Here is an 18,504-nt window from a genome sequence, read left to right on the forward strand (position 1 = left end):
TTTAAGATAAGTTACAAATGGACTCCATGGTAGCAGCTGGCAGGGGGAGGAAAGAAAGAGGAGAAGAAGCTCTCCCCTTCTCAGGTGTGGTCCTTGAAGGGTTCACTTGCTCAAAAAAGTGAAAGAAAAAGCTGCTTTTATGTGAACTTCTGCAGACTCTGAACTTCTGAGCCCTTCCCCTTACAGCTGGGTATAAAACTCTGAAACTCCCTGAACTCTGGTTCAGGGGATTGATTGATTACAGCAAAAGCTGTGCCCTCTGAACCTGGCTGCAGCCAAATAAAACTGTTTCCTGCTATCTTCAGTGCCTTGCCTGCCTGTCCCTACTACAGGTGCAGGCTTTGGTTGGCTTGAAGCCTATTTAATTCAGGGAGATCCTCTTGAAGGAAAGAATGTAAAACTATCAATGCAAAACCAAGCACAGAGCTGGGGGGTATACAGCTCAGTGGTAGAACACTTTCTAAGAATGTGTGAGGACCCTGGGCATGAGCCACAGCTCCAGATTTTTTTTTTTTTAATCTCTTTCAATCCTTAGTTCCAAAAGAAAAAAAGGGGCGGGGGGAGTTTAAGAGCCAGCATTTATTTTAAATGATGAAAGAAAACACAAACAAGTATATGTTTTTAAAAAATTGACAACCCAAATATCACAAAACCCTAAACATCACAAAATCCGAAAATTGTGTTCCTAATCAGCTGTTTGACATGTCTACATTACTATTTTTTCCAAAATTTGGGGGTCTTGTACTCTTTGATCATTTCTTCATGTGACAATGATTTTGGAAGTTGCCATTTTCTATAGAAAGAATAGCAAGATAATTTGTTCATTACTCTAGCATGGATGGTTGGAATCTTTAAATTATTATTATTGGTAGTTTAGGGAAAAAATGCTAAACTTCATAACTAATGCCATGGGAAAAAAAAAGACTATTACCAAATTTGGGAAACTTCTCTCAAGTTTCTTCTGTATATGAGGTATGAGGTTTTATACCTTCTTTCCTTCCTTCCTTCCTTCCTTCCTTCCTTCCCTCCCCCCTCCCTCCTCCTCCCCCTCCCCCTCTTCCTCCTCCTTCTCCTCCTCTTCCTCCTATTTCTTCTTCTGTGTGTGTATACGTGTGGTACTAGGGATGAAACCCAGGGCCTCCTGTATGCTAGGTAAAGCACTCTGCCACTGAGTTACATCTCCACCCCTTTTCATTTTTATTTTGAGACAGGGTCCTGCTAAGTTGCCCAGGATGGCTTTGAACTTGACCCTCCTGTCTCAACCTCCCTAGTTGCCAGAGTTACAGGTATATACTACCAGGCCAGGCTAAAAGAGGGATCTTGAGCCTTAAGCCTCAATATTTTGTATTAAAGCGCCCTGCAAATAAGCAATAAATGTTAATAGACTATATTTTACTATTTGTGTATTGTCAGACATTCCATTTTGTAATTTTGAAGTTATTAAAGAATACATTCTCATGCACACCAAATATAATCTTAGTTACGTTTGTACAACAGTCACTCATTGAGTGTCATTTGCTAATTCACATTGATATTGATTGCTGGGAGCACTCTGCAAGATGAAGCAGATAGAACGCTAAGCTCAGTGCCTGTCATTTAGTAACTACTCAATAAATGTAGCTATTATGACTGTCTTCATCTGCACATGATAATCTTGGACTGGGCACCTTGGGATACAAAGTTGATATATTGTGCTCCCTCCCCCTCCAGGAACAGGTCGGGCTTCCAGTTAAGCTCCAAGAGCTCAGTGGGAGTCCTGCTTTGCTTTGGGTTCTACATAGACCTGTCTCTTGCATTAACTTGGGATTTCCTACAGTTAGCCCCTCTTCATGAATTCTGCATTCATCTGTAATTGTTTGTTAGCATGGCCATATTTTACACCTGAAGACATACTTCAAAAGTGCTCAGAGACAAATATAATGTGGTGATTTCTTTCTGAATCTTTTTACTCTTATCAAGTCTACCCACGAAACTTGTCAAAATATGGTTTTCTCAGAGGCTAAGACAGGAGGATCATACATTTAAGAACAGCCTCAGCAACTTAGTAAGACCCTGTCTCAGAATAAAACATAAAAAGAACTGGGGATGTAACTGAGTGGTGAATCACTCTTGGGTTCAATCTCAAGTACCCCTCCCCACCAAAAAAATGGTTTTCTGTATTTTGTAATGTTAATGGTTTCACTATGGTAGAAATTTCCATGGGCAAGAAGTCAAGATATGGGATCCACCACTAGCTCCATGGGTGTTTGTCGGATGTTAAGACAGAACAACTAACTCAGATGTCTAAACAAACAGGGAAGGGCCTTGGCTTCTTACCTGAGCCCCAGCTGGGTCCGCCATTCTTGACTAATCTAGTGCTTCTGGATTTGATGATGGGATCCATCCCACCCCAGACAGAAGGCCAGGAACTCTGGAATGCTGGCCAGAAGCTGAAGGAGAAGAACCACTGTGCACTATGACACGTGGCTGTAAGTCACTTCACCTCTTTAAGCCTCAGTTGCTTCATTACATTTGGGGCTTGCATGATACCATTAGTAAGGTCCTTCCTAAGGCTAACCATGTGGATTTTATTTTCTTCTTACATTAATTGGTTTTTGTAATGAATAAACAAACCTTCCTGGCTAGTGCTATGAAGCTAAGAATGTAATTAGGAAGTAAATAGCTCTGTTTAGATTAAATGATAAGTCAGGGCAGTCAGCATTAGTGACTTTCTCCCTGCCCATGAGTTGTAGGTTTTGATCAAGAAAATGAGCAATGGAGGAAGTGAGGCAGGAGCGCCAGAAAAGCTCCTGGCAGATAAATCCCACTCTTGGTGTCTCTTTTGCACGGCAAAGGCGGCTTGGCTCTCTGGGAAGGTCTGGGCAGAACCTAGGTTCATTACCATCAGCTCTGGAGTCTTTGCTGCAATGCTGGTGTCACAAGGAAGCTATGAGAGGCTTAATTTGGAGTCAGAGGGAACTGCTGTTGGCAGGAGCCAGAGTCCCTCTAAATGGCAGTGGAATCAGATCCCTGTGGATAGCTGAGGGTGTGGACAGATGAGAATGAAACCACAGACTTCAGCTTTCTACTCTATTTGGCTAATCTTAAGATGAGATTCCAGTCATGGCCCTAGGAGAGCTTTCAAGGAAGCCAATTGGAGGTGTTTTGAGAAGGAATGAACTCCGGTGGTGCCCAAGCCCGCCTGGGAGTTCAAGCCCGCCTGGGAGTTCCATGCACCTGAAGATGTCACGGGTGTGCGGGATGCCACCGAGGGAAGGGAGCATATTTCTTTCCACCTCTAGTAGGTGGGACTGAGCACAGGCTTCAGAGCACCGTTGGGGCATTGGGAACCTTGGTGGGACAGTCTCACCCTCCTGCCTAAGATGTATAGAGAAAAGTTAGCCTGATGAGTCAAATACTCCGTGTGTTTTCATCATGGCTGGCTGCTTTATGAATGTATTTTCAGAACTGTTCACAGGTTGACCTGAGGCATGATCTAATTCTCTTGTCATTTAGTTTCTGGAAAATAGCGATGGTGTGGTGGTCATTGGTTTCTCAATCCATAGTCGGTAGCCACCTAACGAGTGCAAAGAACAAGAGAAGTAGTTTGAAAATGGTGTCTCGTCACACATTGGGGTTCTGGAAGCATTCGTTTGAAAATATCAGATCTAGGTCTCTGTGGTCACAGGCCATTGAAAGAAGGTTTGTTTGGTAGAGTGTGGTGGGAGTAGTCCAGGACTGGAGAGAGTGGATTGCTGAGTGAGGTACCAGATGGGTCCTTCCTAGCTGTATGTTCTTTCTCCAGGTCCAGATGGGAGTGAGGATAGAGTTGGATTTCAGGCCTGACCTCTTGAGTTGTTGACAGTCATGAGTTTCTTTCAAAATCTTCGTGTGTGTGTGTGTGTGTGTGTGTGTACGTGCACGCACATGTGCATGTGGTGCTTGGGATCAAACCCAGGGCCTCATACAAGTTAGGCAAGCACTCTATTTTTGAGTTGTGTCCCAGCCTCCAAATCTTTATCTTTTAATATTCAAAGAAAAGCACAGTGCTGGTATGTAACATTGCCCTGGACACTTTGGTATTTTGTAGGCATGTTTGTCCATTTACTGAATGGTGTGCATCAGGAATTAACTGAGGGGGGGTAGAGAAAGTGCCTAGATTTAGTAGCCAAGTGGAAAATGCCATGCAAAACCAAATCTAACACACACAAAAAGCTGTGAAGAAGAAGCCTCAGAGGTAGTTTACCAGCAGCAAATTATATTCGGTGATCTAGGGAAATATATCTTGGAGAATATCAATAGATGGAAGAGCACCGTGCGTATAAATGTGTGCTCTATAGGCAAAGACTCATGGCATCTGTATTCATCTGCTTTTTATTACTATCACAAAATACCTGAGGCAGTCTACTTATGAAGAAAAGAGGTTTATTTAGCTCACTGTATTGAAGGTTGAAAGTCCCCACAGTGTGGTAAAGGTTAGAGCTGGGGCTCCCTTGTGGCTGGGTCACATCATGGTAGATGACGATAGTGGGAACAAGTGATTAAATTGACAAATAGGAGCCAGCACACTGCAAGGGCAGGGGGACAGTTCTCTCTCAAGAACTACCAATGGTTGGCTGGATAATGACTATAATCCCTTCCCACAGACAGTGCCCTCGATGACCTGTGGGTCCCTCCAGGCTGCAGCTCTTAAAATTCCCATCAGCTCCCACCTCTCCACACTGAGGACCAAGCAGGGACCCTCAGGGAACAGATCATACCCAACCACAGCAGGGTCTTAGCTTTTCATCTTATCCCTGCCACCTGTTGACCACTGGCAAATGACTGAACTTCTTTAAGCCTCAGTATCCTCATCTGTCAGTGAGGACTACAGCACCTAGTTGGAAGGTGAAATCAACAGCACAGTTAGAGCTCTTTGCATGGTATCTAGCACATGGGGAGCACTGGAGAGCACTGGAGAGCTTTCGCTGTGTTTTGTAATTCTTTGGATTGCATTACTTGGGTACTTGGTATTTATTGTTTTGACTGTCCTGGTTTGAGCATCTTGAATGCCCCCAGGCAAAATTGACGTCATCTTTGGTCCTCCCTCAGGAAATTAGGAGGAGGGCAGTTGGTGTTAGGACAGTCTCTGGGCCTGCCAGGTTCTCACCAAGGAAGGGAGAGGGGACCCTCCCTGTCAGACATGCTGCCAGGAAGGACAGGACCCGTGGCTTGGTTTTAAAGCAATATTTTGTCCACACCCTTCCGCAGAGAGGTGAGAGCAATCTGGTTGGTGGAGAGTCACGGAGCAGCTGTGGCTTTAACAGGATGCTGCTTAAGACTCCCATTTCTTTGGTTGGAATTGTATTTTTACACCACATTTGATTAAAAAAAAAAACAAAAAACCAATACCATGCCTATGTAGTAACAGAGAAGTTCCACCCAATTTCACACCTGTAATCCCAGCAGCTTAGGAGGCTAAGGCAGGAGGATCACAGGTTGGAAGGCAGCATCAGCAACTTATTGAGGCTATAAGCAACCTAGTGAGACCCATCTCAAAATAAAAAAATAAAAAGGGCTGGGGATGTGGCTCAGTAGTTAAGCACCCCTGGTTCAATTCCTGCTATCTAAATAAATAAATCAATCAAAATAAAAAATAAATAAAAACTATCAAAACAGAAGAGAACTAAAAACAACTGCAAGAGAACCAAAAACAACTCTTGCAGAGGCCCCAAAGAATAGCTTCTTATTAGCTCCAGAAACATGGATTTAAAAAAAAAAAAAAGAAAAAACCCACAATGCTAAACATGTGGAGACCATCCAGATTGCTGTCAGGGGGTGGCAAAGTTCTTTGCTATAAATATTGCAGGACTCCTTCTTCTTCTTTTTTTTTTTGCTTTGCATTTCAGGCAACAGAAATGGCTGGATAAACCTTTAGTTCATGTGCAAGAAACTGCAAAAACAATGTGAAAGGTTTTCCTTAAATGGAGACACTTTGGCCCAGGTTCAGGGTGAAGTCAAAGCTCTGGCCGAATTTACCACCCAAGTATTACTTCTCATACCTTTAGCAGGAGCCCTGGCCCAGGACCATTTATCCCCAACCCCCCTCCCATGTCATCTCGAGGTGTGTGCAGGGCACATTCAGCTCCAAACTTTTCTGCTTTCACTTTTGATTAGTTGGAACCTCCATCTAGTGGTCTTTGAATATGACTGTTTTCTGTGGCTTTTGTGTGGCTCCTTTTCAAAGTATTCAAAGCAGTTTAAAAATAATGTTCAGCGATCTGACCAAGCCCTAATGTAAGTACTTATTTGGAGACTATTTAAAAAAAAAATCTAATAGATATATTTGCAACTATTAACTCTATGATGTCTTGAAAATAATAAGATTAAAAAAAAAAGATTTGACATATTTGGCTGCTCAGCCATGGCTGTAACGCTTTCAGAAGCGACAGTAGTAGCAAATGGCCCCATTTATAAAAACAGAAGAGCTAAAATTATTTAATATTACACAGGAAACTGAAAGTAATGTGTAGCAACGTGGTGAGTTTTCAACAAGCCTGCCGCTGAGTTTCTCTGTGCTGAAAAAGTCTGATTGAGACATTTCTTCTTTTATTCATCTAAAAGCATATGTTTTCATGAAAATATTAACCAGGGCATGCCCGTTGGAAGCAGGTTTTGTATCATGCCGTTTTGAAGCAACCTGTTTCCACTAGAACCAAAGGAAATTTGGAAGCAAATTAAAAACCTCTCAAAGAGTGAAAAATGCTTTGCACTTTTGTTTCGCCTTTGTGTGCGGCTGTCACTTATCCAACATGTGCATATGAATATTCTTTCTGAAGACCTGGGCTTCATTTTAAGGTCAGCCTTCAATTTCTAGAGAATATAATTTGCTGCTATTTTTAGAGCATCATGATTGCTGGTAATAACTAATGGGGGAAAAAAAAAACTCAGCAGAGAAATAAATGTGTAACAGCTGTGTCTGCTTAAATTTGATTAAAGGCAGTAGAAAAAAAAAGTAAACAGAAGAATACTGTGACAATAGACGAGGGGGAGACAAGTATCCCTTTCATTGTGAGAAGTTTTACAGACAAAACTTGCTGTACTTCGCAGGGCCGGCAGTGTCTGTGTTTAAAGTTTACTTTACTGTTTGTCTGGAGTGGGATCAGTGTTGTAGTGAATAATTTATAGCCAGCATGAATGAGCTCATTAGTCACCTTTTCAGACTTTAAATGAGTTTTGTGGTTGTCATTACTCGAGCCTTCTGTTCAGCCGCGGAGCAAAATGACAGTTTGGCAGTTGGCTGTTCCCCTTCAGGTCTGCGCTGGCTTTTGTATTTCACTGAAGCTTTTCCTTTCTTAGCCTGTGCTGTGGGCCAGGAACCCTCACATTTCAGTTGCCTCTTTGCACCCCAAGTTTAAATGAGAGGTTTGGGGAGAAGAATCACTGGGTTGTGTCTGCCAGAGGGAATAAAGAGGATGAAATGAGCTTTCTCCAGCAAACTACTGTGTATTAGTTCCTTTGTGCTCCGTTTGATGATTCAAGTTACTCAGAAGCAAAAATCAAGCTGGCCATCCTCAGGAAGCTGGGGAACCAGGTTGTCACAGGTGGTGGGTGTTGGAGGCAGGGGATGTCATGGGAGTTTGAGGAGAAGGACGTTTCAGAGTAAGTTTGAATTGTTTTGATTCTGACCGTCAACAGATGTGGGGGAAGAAACAGTCTATAGCAAGTCTGCTGGGTTAGATTCCCAAGGCCACAGGAAAAGCATTTGTTCCTACAAAGGGATTGACAAGAAGCACTTTCAAGGGGGCTGGAGGTGTAGTTTAGGGGTGGTGGAGCTCTTGCCTAACGTGTGTGAGGCTCTGGGTTCAAGCCCTGCAAAAACGGGGTGGGGGAAGGCTTTTCAGTCTTTCAAGATCCCAGCCAACATGGAGGTCCAGGATCACTGGGAATGGCCGTTACTTCACCCCCGTCTCTTCATCTACCCAGCACAGACCTCAACAAGAAAGTGAGCTATTGCATTGGCCTCCGCCTCCCAGTGTCTTTGGCTGGAAGGCTGCTATCTGTGGAAGACTGGCCTAGGTGCACCAGTTACAGGTGGGATTCCTTTGGAGATGGTATTCCAAGGTCTCTCCCTCCCTTTGAACCTGAAGCTGGCCTGGGGCAGCTTCCAGAGAGCTCTGATGTTCACTCCCTGGGAATGGGCCCCATCAGCAAGTCCAGGACACCTTGACCTGCTCAACTTGGTCTGTGGGTAACCTCTGTGGACACATTGATGTTTTCCAAGGATGCTTCCTTCGGCCGAGTCTCTGGGCCTTTGTTTTGAGGTTCCTCTGACATTTTCTATGAGCAACAGGCACTAATGGTTGCCTTCACCAACGTGGGCAGCACCCCTTTCCGGGATCCATATTGTTAGACAGCTGGCCTAGTGCTGTGTGAGGCATGTAGAAAAGATGTTCAATATTCCTCTTTGGAAGAAATGCCAACTTAAAAAGGACGCCTGGTTGTTTGGGGGCCAAATCGTTGAAACCAGTCAGAGTCACGTGGCTTTGAGTACAGAGAAATGAGGTGCTGTTGGATGCACCCACAGACAGAGTTAGCAATCCATTTGGCTACTTCCTTTCCAGCCCCCACCCTTATGCGACTGAGCATGCACTCATGCCTCATAATTTATGGGCACGTTTTGCTTGCACCTGAATCTCAATATTAAAGGCACAGGGAAGGTTGGGGGTGCAGCTCAGCAGTAGAACACATGCAAGAGTACGTCCAAGTCTCTGGGTACCATCCCCAGGAAAATAAATAAATAAACAAACAAACAAACAAATAAATAAATGCACAAGAGACCCTATTTTGAGAAGTGATGGGGTTTCAAAACCTAAAACTCGGGTGAACTTTACCATCTAACTGAGTGGAGACTTCGGGTTTGACTGTTGTAATAAGTTGAGTTGCTAATCTCCAAAAGGGAACTTGGTACAGCAGGGAAATATGTTGGTAGTATTTTTATCTGTGTACTGTTTCCCGGAGAGTTTATCCAATTTGGAGCTTTTGCTTTCTTTGAAAAAGACTCATGGAAAGATGGATTGTTTTTTCTTTCACATCCCTCTAAAAAAGCAAAGTGAGAGAAGTCGCTTCTTGGCATGGGTGACTGGGGCAGACTTAGCTGCCGAAACCCACGAGACCAAGGTACTTGGCAGGCTCACTGGAGGGAGAGAGGAAAACAGGCCAGACTCCTACAGACACCGCAGGGGGAAGGGTTGATGAGGCTACTCCTCTTTGATCTGTGGAGTTAGTAGATACAGGCTTGAGAGGGGTACACTTTCTTGGGGAAGCAGTAGATATTTTTTATTACCACCTTGCCGCATGTAGTGAGCAGAAGGGAGGGCAGGGGCCTTGCCTCACATGCCACTTACAGTGTGTTTGATGTTCACTTCCCAGTTGATTATGTATGTGTGTGTGCGAGTGTGTGTGCGAGTGTGTGTGCCTGGTACTGGGGATTGAGTCCAGGGGTGCTCTACCACTGAGCCACATCCCCAGCTCTTTTTCTTTTTGTTTTGAGACAGAGTTTCACTAAGTTGCTGGCCTTCAACTTGCTATCCTCCTGCCTTAGCTTCTGGGTTCAGCCTTCAAGTCGCTTGGGGTTATGGGCATTTGTTGCCACGCTGGTCCCCAAACTCTTAGTTTATGAACTATTTACAAATTGGTTCATACACCGAGTCTATGAGATTGAGAAAACGATTTCAGAAAGGGAAAGCTTTACTAAAGACCCCTGAACAATGCAAATACATGGGAAGCAAGGGAACACGGCCACATAATGTAATAACAGGCCTCTAACCTCTCACCTGGGCAATTTCTAAATTTCCAGGATTTTAAACAATGCTCCAGCAAACACCTTCCTAAATACACTGTTGCACCCTTCTGTTCATTTATTCCATACATCTTTATTATCTTCTGTGCCGCAGGGGCCCTAGCATTAATGCTAGGTGCACAATGCTGAATGAAATGGTCTTCAGGAGTGGATTCCTTCCTGGGGTAGGCAGTCTGGTGGGAAAGCTAACTGCCCTATTATGGTCTTGCTCCAGGATAAATTCCTACAAGTGGGCAACTGAGATCAATGAGTAGGTTCATTTAAATTTTAATCCATTTTGTCAGGCTGCCCTTGTGTAGAGTCTCATCAAGCCACCTATCCGGTGCCACCAGTGCCCACATTGGCATGGCAATTCCTTTTAAGTCTGGGCCAATCTGATAGATGAGAGGAGATACACAATTGCTTTAATTTGCATTTCTTTGATTTTTTTTTTTTAACTGAGGTTGAACATCTTTCCATGGGCCTATTTCCATTTTTGTGTCTCTTTTTATGAATTTGCTCTTCTGCTTATTAAGGTGATAATTTCTTTTTCTTATTAAGTTGTAAGAGTTATGAATGAAAAGTATCAACCCATCTTCTTTTCTAGCAAATATTTACTCTTTTTGTCTTTTACTTTACTTATGATCCCAGATACTACACACATATTCTAAATTGTTATGCAAATGTGTCAGTGTTTTCCTTTTTATTTATTTACTTGCCCAAATTAATCTACTAATTAGTGTACCAGAGCACCATTTTATATTCCTTACAAATATTAATTCATCTTCAGCACAACTCTATGAAACGTTGGTATAGTTTGGACACAGAATGTCCCCCCAAGGCCTATGGATTAAGGCTCTGTCTGCAGGGTGGTGCTGTTGGGAGGTTCTGGGAGCTTTACAGGTAGTAAGTACCTAGTGAGAGGTTTTGAGGTCCCCAGGCATGTGCCCCTGATGGGGACTGTGGCCCTCTGGTTCCTTCAGTTTCTCTTTTGCTTCTTGGCTGTGAGAAGAGGGGTTTTGCTCCACCACATGCTCCCACCATGATGTGCTGTCTCTCCACGAACCCACAGCATCAGGGCCTCCTGATCCTGGACTTGAACCTCCAAAACTTTAAGCCCCAAATAAACCTCATCTTTTTATAAGTTAATCATCTCGGGCATTTTGTTATACTGATAAAAGTTCACCAATACAGGTGGGTATTGTTATCTTCTCCATCCCCATTTTTTTTAAGGTACAGAAATTAGGTAAAGAGAAGGAAATTAAGGATCCTGACTAAGGCCATCTAGCCAGTAAGAGGTAAGTCTGAGCATAAACCTAGCCAGTATCTCCCTGCTAGGCCATAGCACCTCTGCTCTTGGTATTAGGCATGGTGTGTGTTTCTTTCTTTGTGGTATTATGCTCGAATTTGGGACCCCCAAAAGACCACCAGAGACCAAGATCGATGTAAGCAGCAAAGAGGTGTTTATTGCGAGCTAGCTCGGTCCTCCGCATGCACAGCAACTGGTGACACTGAGAGGCCCCGAGCCCAGGGTTTGCAGCAGTTTTATACACTCTTTGTGGAAGGCAGGGACCCCACATACATCACAGCATCTCTTAGCAAATCATCACACACCGCGGGAAAATCAAATAACAACTCTAAAACATGATTAGCACATTCACTGTCGGGAACAAGTTGGGTAGGGGTGATTAGTTACTACAAGAGGGGGTTCGTTTGAACTGATTGGTTTAAGCCAAAAGGGGTGTTCCTGCTGAACTACATGGTTTCCCAACACGTTATCAACCACCATAAACTACTGGGAGGGTCATCTGGCATCCCAGGTATTTTCCCTGTTCCATGCTGATTGGTGGTTGCTAGGGGGTTGCTATGGGTCCTCACCTAGCCTGACTGAGTCAGGGACACCTGGCTCTGCTGATCTCTCCTGTTATTTGCAGACAAACGACTCAGCAGGGTGGGTATGTGCCTAGGAGTGCTCTGTGGGTCTTTCCAAGGGCAAGGGTCACGCCCCCTTCCTTGGACAGGCTTAGCTCTGAGGTAGAGGCTGATTTCTCAGTGGTTCCTTCATACATGCCTGTCTCCACGCTGATGGCTTATGCCACACTGTATTTCTCCTGGTTCCTTCTAGCTTTCTTCCATCGGTACCGGTCATAGAGTCACTAGATGCTTAATAAGTACTTGTTGACTAAATGAGTTGATTAAGTCTGGATTTCGGATCATCTGCTCACACTTTTGTTTACGGTCAGAGGAGCTGGCAGGTTCTATATTTCCATTTTGCCTCCAGCAGGTGACCAGACAAGCCCAGGTCTGACTGGGGCCCCTGAGTTCCTGAGCTTCACTCCACCTGTTCAGCTCTACTTTCCCTCACTCCCCACCCCTTATCCCCTCCTGGAGCCAGCTTTGGGGCTCTTCTTCCTACTGGAGAAATTCTAAGAAGACGTTCCCAGACCTCACCCTTCAAATCTTGGTAAACACCAAGAGACACCAAAAGAAAACATCCTCCCAGAAAGGATGACCAGCAAGCCACTTGATGGCCAACCCTTCCAGCTCCCTGAGAGGTTCCAGGTCTGTCTCTTCTCCACAGAAGGAAAAGAAATGAGGGTCTTTTTGAAGCGTGACAAATGGCATTCTCATACATTATCTCAAAGAGACTCTTGGTCAACCCATGATAAAAGAGTTATCTTTGACTTTAATCTCTTCCTTTCTTCTCATATTCAATCATTTGACAGATCCTCTTGGTTCTTCCTTTGAAGACTCACTCTCATGCATTCATTTTTTCCAGTCTTATCCATTTTTTTTTTTTCTAGAATTCAGGGGATTTCAAAGTGTACTTCCCAGACCCTCAGCAGCCCTTGAGAGCTTTTCAGAGATGCAAATTCTCAAGCCCCAGCCTAGACCTTCTGAACCAGAAATTCTGGGGGTGGGGGCCAGGGAGTGGTATTTGAATCATCCCTCTAGGTGATTCTGATGCACAGTCAAGTGGGGGAAGCACTGCTCTGATAGAAAGGCCACCTTACCACTAGAACATTATAAAAGGTGATGAGCATTCATTGCAGAAAATTTGGAAAGTATAAAGAAGTACAAAGAAAAAAAATTACCTATAGCTGTCAGAGGAAGGGGACTACCTATTTACCATTTTCTCCCCGGATTTTCTAAAAATACATTTAAAAATAAAAAACAGTCCTCCTTCCCTTTGTTTTGGTGGCAGGATATCAAACCCAGAGCCTCCAGCACACTAAGCACGTGATCTACCACCGAGCTCCACCCTTAGCCCCGACTTTCCCTTTTGCAGTCATTTCTGAGTTCTTCTGTCAGCTTTTGCTCCTCCATTTTCTCCTTTACTCTCCCCTTGGATCCACCATTCCCATTCATCTTTTGAATTCTATTTCTCATACTATAACTTCTGGGCCGAAAAATATCCAGCAAGCTCCTTCACTCTGCAAACTTAGTGCCTGGGAACCTCTCAATGCTGGTAATTCCAGGGGTTTTGTGGTAGGATGCTTGCACACTTACCAAAAATCTGTGTGCTCCATAGGGACAAAGACCCCAAATCTCTGGCCCTCAGTGCAATGTCACGTAATTGGTAAACAGTGAATGATGGCATCTTCTAATAGTTAAGTCACATTTGATAAATCTGTCATCCATTTCTTCTACCCGGAATAGCAGTTTATAAGCAGGATCATCTCGTAGTATTTTCTCAAAGTGCTCATGCCTGGGTCCTATCCTAGGAGATTGGACCTAGGAGGTGTGGCTTCTTGGGTAGTTCTAATGGGCATCTCCAGTTGAGAAGCTTAGGTCTAGAACAGTCATTCTGGGGCTGGGGTTGTGACTCAGTGGTAGAGTGCTTGCCTAGCATGCGTAAGGCACTGGGTTCGATCCTCAGCACCACATAAAAACAAAATAATGTGCCCACCTAAAACTAAAAAAATATATAAATAAATAAATATTAAAAAAAGAAGAGTCATTCTGCAGTTCCATAGATCAAATGCCATCTTTATTAGATTATCTGTTCAAAGTCATCTCCCCTTCCTTTCCCAGGTCTGTTGTATCAGATTCCCCACCATACCCCTTGTCTCAGCTGTTAGTAGAAGGCAGAATCACCTGACTCAGACTAGACCAATCAGATTATTTCCCCGAGAATTTAAATGATGTACTGGAAAACCTGAGGTCCTCTACAGATGGTGGGTGCTAAAAGTCAGAAGGCTCCAAGACTTAGCGCTGCTGTCCACATGTGGCTATCAGCAAGGAAGCCCACCTGCAGGGAGAAAAGTGGAGCAATATATAGGAAGGAAACAGGAAAGACATGGTTTCAGAGGGAAAGAGATGGAGAGAAAAATTTCCTGATGATTGTCCAGTTCTACACAGCCAGATCTGCTGCCTGCTCTGGGCTTCCTCTCATGTAACCCCCTGCCTGTTTTTTTCCAGTACTAGAGATTGAACCCAGGGGTGCTCTATCACTGAGCTGCATCGCCAACTCTTTTTATTTTTAACTTTGACACAGGGTCTCAATAAGTTGTTGAGGCTGGACTTGAACTTGTGATTCTCCTCCTTTAGTCCCTTGAGTTGCAGGGATTACAGGTATGCACCACTGCCTCTGGTTTATGTATCCTTTAGAGTTTGTTTGAAGGATTCCGGACAAGTAGCCCCTCTTTCCAGACCTGCCTGAGTTTTCCCCATTCTTGCAAGTCTCTTGAGTCCTCTCATCCACAGAAAGTGATCATTGCTTATCCACTTAGTTGTTCCTGCCTCTTAACCATCCCATAAATAAATCATGAAGGAAGAACTGAGCCCCACAAGGATTGGAGTTGAATGAGCTAGTATTCAGGCCTCTGACTTCCCAATACTTATGTGCTCTCCAGCTCAGTGGCCAAAAGGGACTACAGAATGTTCCATCAAATCCCCAATCAGGAAATAAGTATTTCCCAAAGTGAGTTCCAGGGCACACATAGGATTCTACTGTCAAATGTGCTTGTGAAACCGTGGTTTCAAATGGTTCCACTTGGTTGACACTTCTCGGGGGTGGGCTAGGATACATAAGGGTATTTTTGAATGTTCATAAGGAGAATTGAGAATGAGGCAGTTCCTGAATGAATCTGGCCCCTGCACCCTATGGCAGGAAGTGTATCCCAGAGTTTACTCTAAAGCCCACTGTGGCTTGCAGCAAAGGTCTGGCCCCCGTTTCAGACAGAGAGACCAGGAGATATGTGTTCCTTGCATGTCAGGCAGGGCTGGCTCACCACTTTCTTTCTTAAAATATATTTTTTAGTTATAGTTGGACACAATCCCTTTATTTTATTTATTTATTTTTATGTGGTGCTGAGGATCGAACCCAGTGCCTTGCATGTGCTCGGCAAGTGCTCCACCGCTACAACTCCAGCCCTTACTACTTTCTTTTTAGAGTGACATCTTTTACATCTCTTGCAACATCTGTAATGGGAGAGGGAAATTAAGAAATATGTTAGCGAATGCAAGAAACCAAAAACCCACAGAGGGAAAGAAAGGCAAGCTCTTGAAGGCAGCTCACCTCACCCTTCTCCACCCTCTGCCATGGCTTCTTAGGGCCCAAGCTTGCTATGTATGTTAAATTTGTGTCACCTGGGATGACTGGTTCAGATTCTAGAAGCTAAGAGCTTGTACAGAGTTTTAAGAATGACATATTTTGTGCTCACATCACCTCTTTTTGAACTCAGGAAGGACTGAGATGAAAATCATCAGTCTCTTGTAGCTGTGTTTCTAGCTAGTCTTTCCAACTGTAGTGTGAGTGTGCTGGAGGGTTGGGAAGTTTAGGAGCTGGGGATTGAAAGGGGGAATGGAAGGCCAGCAAGGAGCTGGGACAAAAGTCTGCCCAAAGAGGCTTGGACAAAGGTTCATAAAGTCAGCTCTGATGATCCTCTGTTGGTGATTAAGTACACTCAAGTGACATGTAGATGGAAGGGTGGGACCTGTATTATCCTGAGCCACTGAGGACTGACTTTGTCTTGTCTCTGCTTTGGTTGCCAGTTCCCACCCTTACAATCTCTGGTCTGAGACTTCAGCGATGACCTAATTTGTCTTTCCCCCACCCCCAACCTTTACTTGGTGACTCTGGGTTGGTCACCTCATGTGCTCAGTGATAAAAAGGGTGGGGCTGAATGACCTCGGGCCACCCTGAGCCTCCACCTCTGTCTGAATGGTCTCCAGAGTGCTGGGAAGTAAAGAGGTCTGGGTGAGTCTGAAAGGCATGCTTTTGGTATGGACTCGCCACCCATGATCTTGAAGGTTGTTTTAGGGTGGCTCTCTGATGGGGTTTCCTTATATTTTGAAACAAACTTTTCAGAAATCTCCTGGTGTTTCCCTCCACTCCTCTTCCCTCCTCATTTTGGCTATGTTGGTACTGCCTGTAGAGGGGTTTCCCAAGGCTGGTTTCTCCGTAGTTTTCCAATAGCTCACAATGGCCGTCCACCAGCTCATGTGAGCTCAGTCAGGTGGGGATGGCAGGAGAAGTGCCCCGTGTTGCTTCTCCGTAGAGGAACCTACCAGTTTAGCTACCTGGGAGTGATGTGCAATCATATTTTTATTTATGTCACCAGCAGGGTGTCCTGTTGGACTCTCTGCTTTCATCCTCTCCAAAGGCAGCTGGTTGATGTGGCCTTAACAGTGGGTGGCCATTCTCTGGAGGTGCCTGGAGACTTGGAGAAGTGACTGCGCAGTTTGCTGGGTGGCTTGCAAATTGTCGGTCCGGTTCTAGGGAGCTCATAATGAAGAAGTGACTTGTTTTCGCTCCAGGCCTACAAGTCAGCAGGGGCTTGAGTTCAACCCACTAGAGAGGCCCCACCGGCATGGCCTTTAGGGCCCGCCTCTTGGTCTGTAATGGCCACCCTCCCTTCCTTGGCAGATACTTGGCCACCTGGGCTGGAGCTAGGATGCCTTTCTTCCGGGGGCATGGGGTGCATGCTGGAGGAGGGTTCGGGCAGCCCTGGGAGCTCTGCCAAGACGCAGTAGTTGAGAGAAGTGGAATCTCCTCACCATCACAAGCCTCCCTCTCATCGTAATTCTTTTTATTTTTACTTTCGAGCCTTGTAAGGCATGCGGATGGGATACGAGCGTTCCGGCGACACGTTGCCAGCTGTGCAGCGCCGGCCCGCCCGAGAGGCCAGAGCCAGGGAAGGGGAGAGGCCACGCGCCGCCCGCCCCACCTGTCCCGCTGCCCACGGCCGCAGCTGCCCCTGGTCGCCGAGCCCACGCCGACCTGCTCCGTCCAGCGGTGAGGCAGAAGATGAGTCCGTGCAGCCCAGCCGGGCCGAGGCCCGGACTGCGCTTGTGGCGCTGTGGGGCGCGGGGCCCAGGACAGGCCAAGGCGCCGGGGGACGCGAGGGGCCGCCCCGGTGGGTCCGCGCCCAGCGCCCCAGGCCGCCGGCGGCCCGGCCCACGTTTTCCCTCTCTCCGGCTCCCTCCGCCCCCTCCGCTCCGTCCCTCCCCTCGGCTCTCCTCCCTCCCCGCGCTTCCCCTCCTCCTGCCTGGTCATGTGTCGCCTTTTTTTGTTTGCAGTGGAAACAATTTCTCGCCGCTCGGCGCGCCCCGGCCCGACGCGCCGCGGCGGAGGCGAGCGGGAGGCGGGACGGGGCGGGGAGAGCGGCGGGGCCGGCGGGAGGACGCGCGGCGCGCCAGGCGGACGCCGCAGGTCCCATGCCGCGCCGCGACCCCCGCGCCCCTGCCGCCCGCGCCCGCGGCCGCCCCCCGCCGCCCGCCGCCCGGGGCTCGCCGCGCCGCGCCCGCGCGTCCTTAGCGGGGCCACCAAGCGATGCCCGCTGGGCGCCCGCGAAAGTTTGTCGGCTCCGCTGAAGGGCAGCGGCGCCCCCGCGCCCCCGTGCTCCGCTCCGGCCAGGTGAGTTTGCGGCTCGCTCCCGCCGGCGCCCGAGAGCTGGGGGGACTCGGGCGGGGGACTCGTCCTAGGCGGCCCTGGAGGCTACCTCGCCGCTCTCGGAAGACGAGGGACTTCGCAGCTCTTGGGTGAGGGCCGGGTGGGGGGCCTGGCCAGGCGGGGAGATCAGAGCCCCGGAGCGGGGAAGTTGCCCGGGCCGAAGAGTTTCCTGCCCCGACGTGCGGGCCGGTCCCGGTGCCCCGGTTGCCGAAAAGACCCTGGAGGCAGAGTTGGTATTGTCTGCGGGGGACCGGATTCCCGCGGCCCCGGGTCGGGGAAGGGGTGCCGATCCAGCAGAGACCCCAAGATGAGAAACAGGCTCCTAACAAAGATTCCCTCCCCCCAAACTGTGCAAGATTGGCACCCGCCGCGAACGTCTCCCGAGACCCCCGAGGCCCGACCCCTCCTCACCCCGTCTCCTTGAAACCCGTCTTGGGTTCCGGATAAGTTGGGGGTCGGCGGGCTTTTATTGATTGGTTTTTAAGGCTCGCCACGGTGCAGCCAATAAAAGGTTTATGACATCTGACCGGCAGTGAAGGTATGCGAGCTCCCAATTGCCCTGGGTGCGCGGAGAAGAGCAGTTTCCCCGTTGCGTGGCAACGCCGCTGATTGACTCGGGAAGCAGCCAATGGTCGCTTTCGCTGGTCCCCTTGAAATGTTTTTGACAAGTACAGTAGACCTGAGTGGAGCGCGTGCGTGCGTGCGCGCGCAGGGCGGCGGGGGGGGGGGTGTTCCTCGGGCCCCCAAACTCCAGACTGCCCAGCTTCACTCGGGAAGAATTTCTCAACTTTTTAAAGTTCACATGGAA

At 46.9% G+C, this 18,504-nt stretch overlaps 1 protein-coding gene across 6 annotated transcripts in view; it reads left to right on the forward strand.

The window, feature by feature from the left end:
* Positions 1-18,504, forward strand: part of Foxn3 (forkhead box N3) — a 392,487-nt gene that overhangs the window by 154,071 nt on the left and 219,912 nt on the right. The window contains exon 1 of one of the 6 annotated variants that reach the window (XM_027931569.2): positions 17,517-17,660. The exons of the other annotated variants lie outside the window; for them this stretch is intronic. The gene's annotated coding sequence lies outside the window, so the exon portion shown is untranslated. Of the gene's footprint in view, positions 1-17,516; positions 17,661-18,504 lie in introns of those variants that run through there. 6 annotated transcript variants of the gene reach the window in all.

Source organism: Marmota flaviventris, chromosome 2 (assembly GCF_047511675.1).
Source record: "Marmota flaviventris isolate mMarFla1 chromosome 2, mMarFla1.hap1, whole genome shotgun sequence".
NCBI lineage: Eukaryota > Metazoa > Chordata > Mammalia > Rodentia > Sciuridae > Marmota > Marmota flaviventris.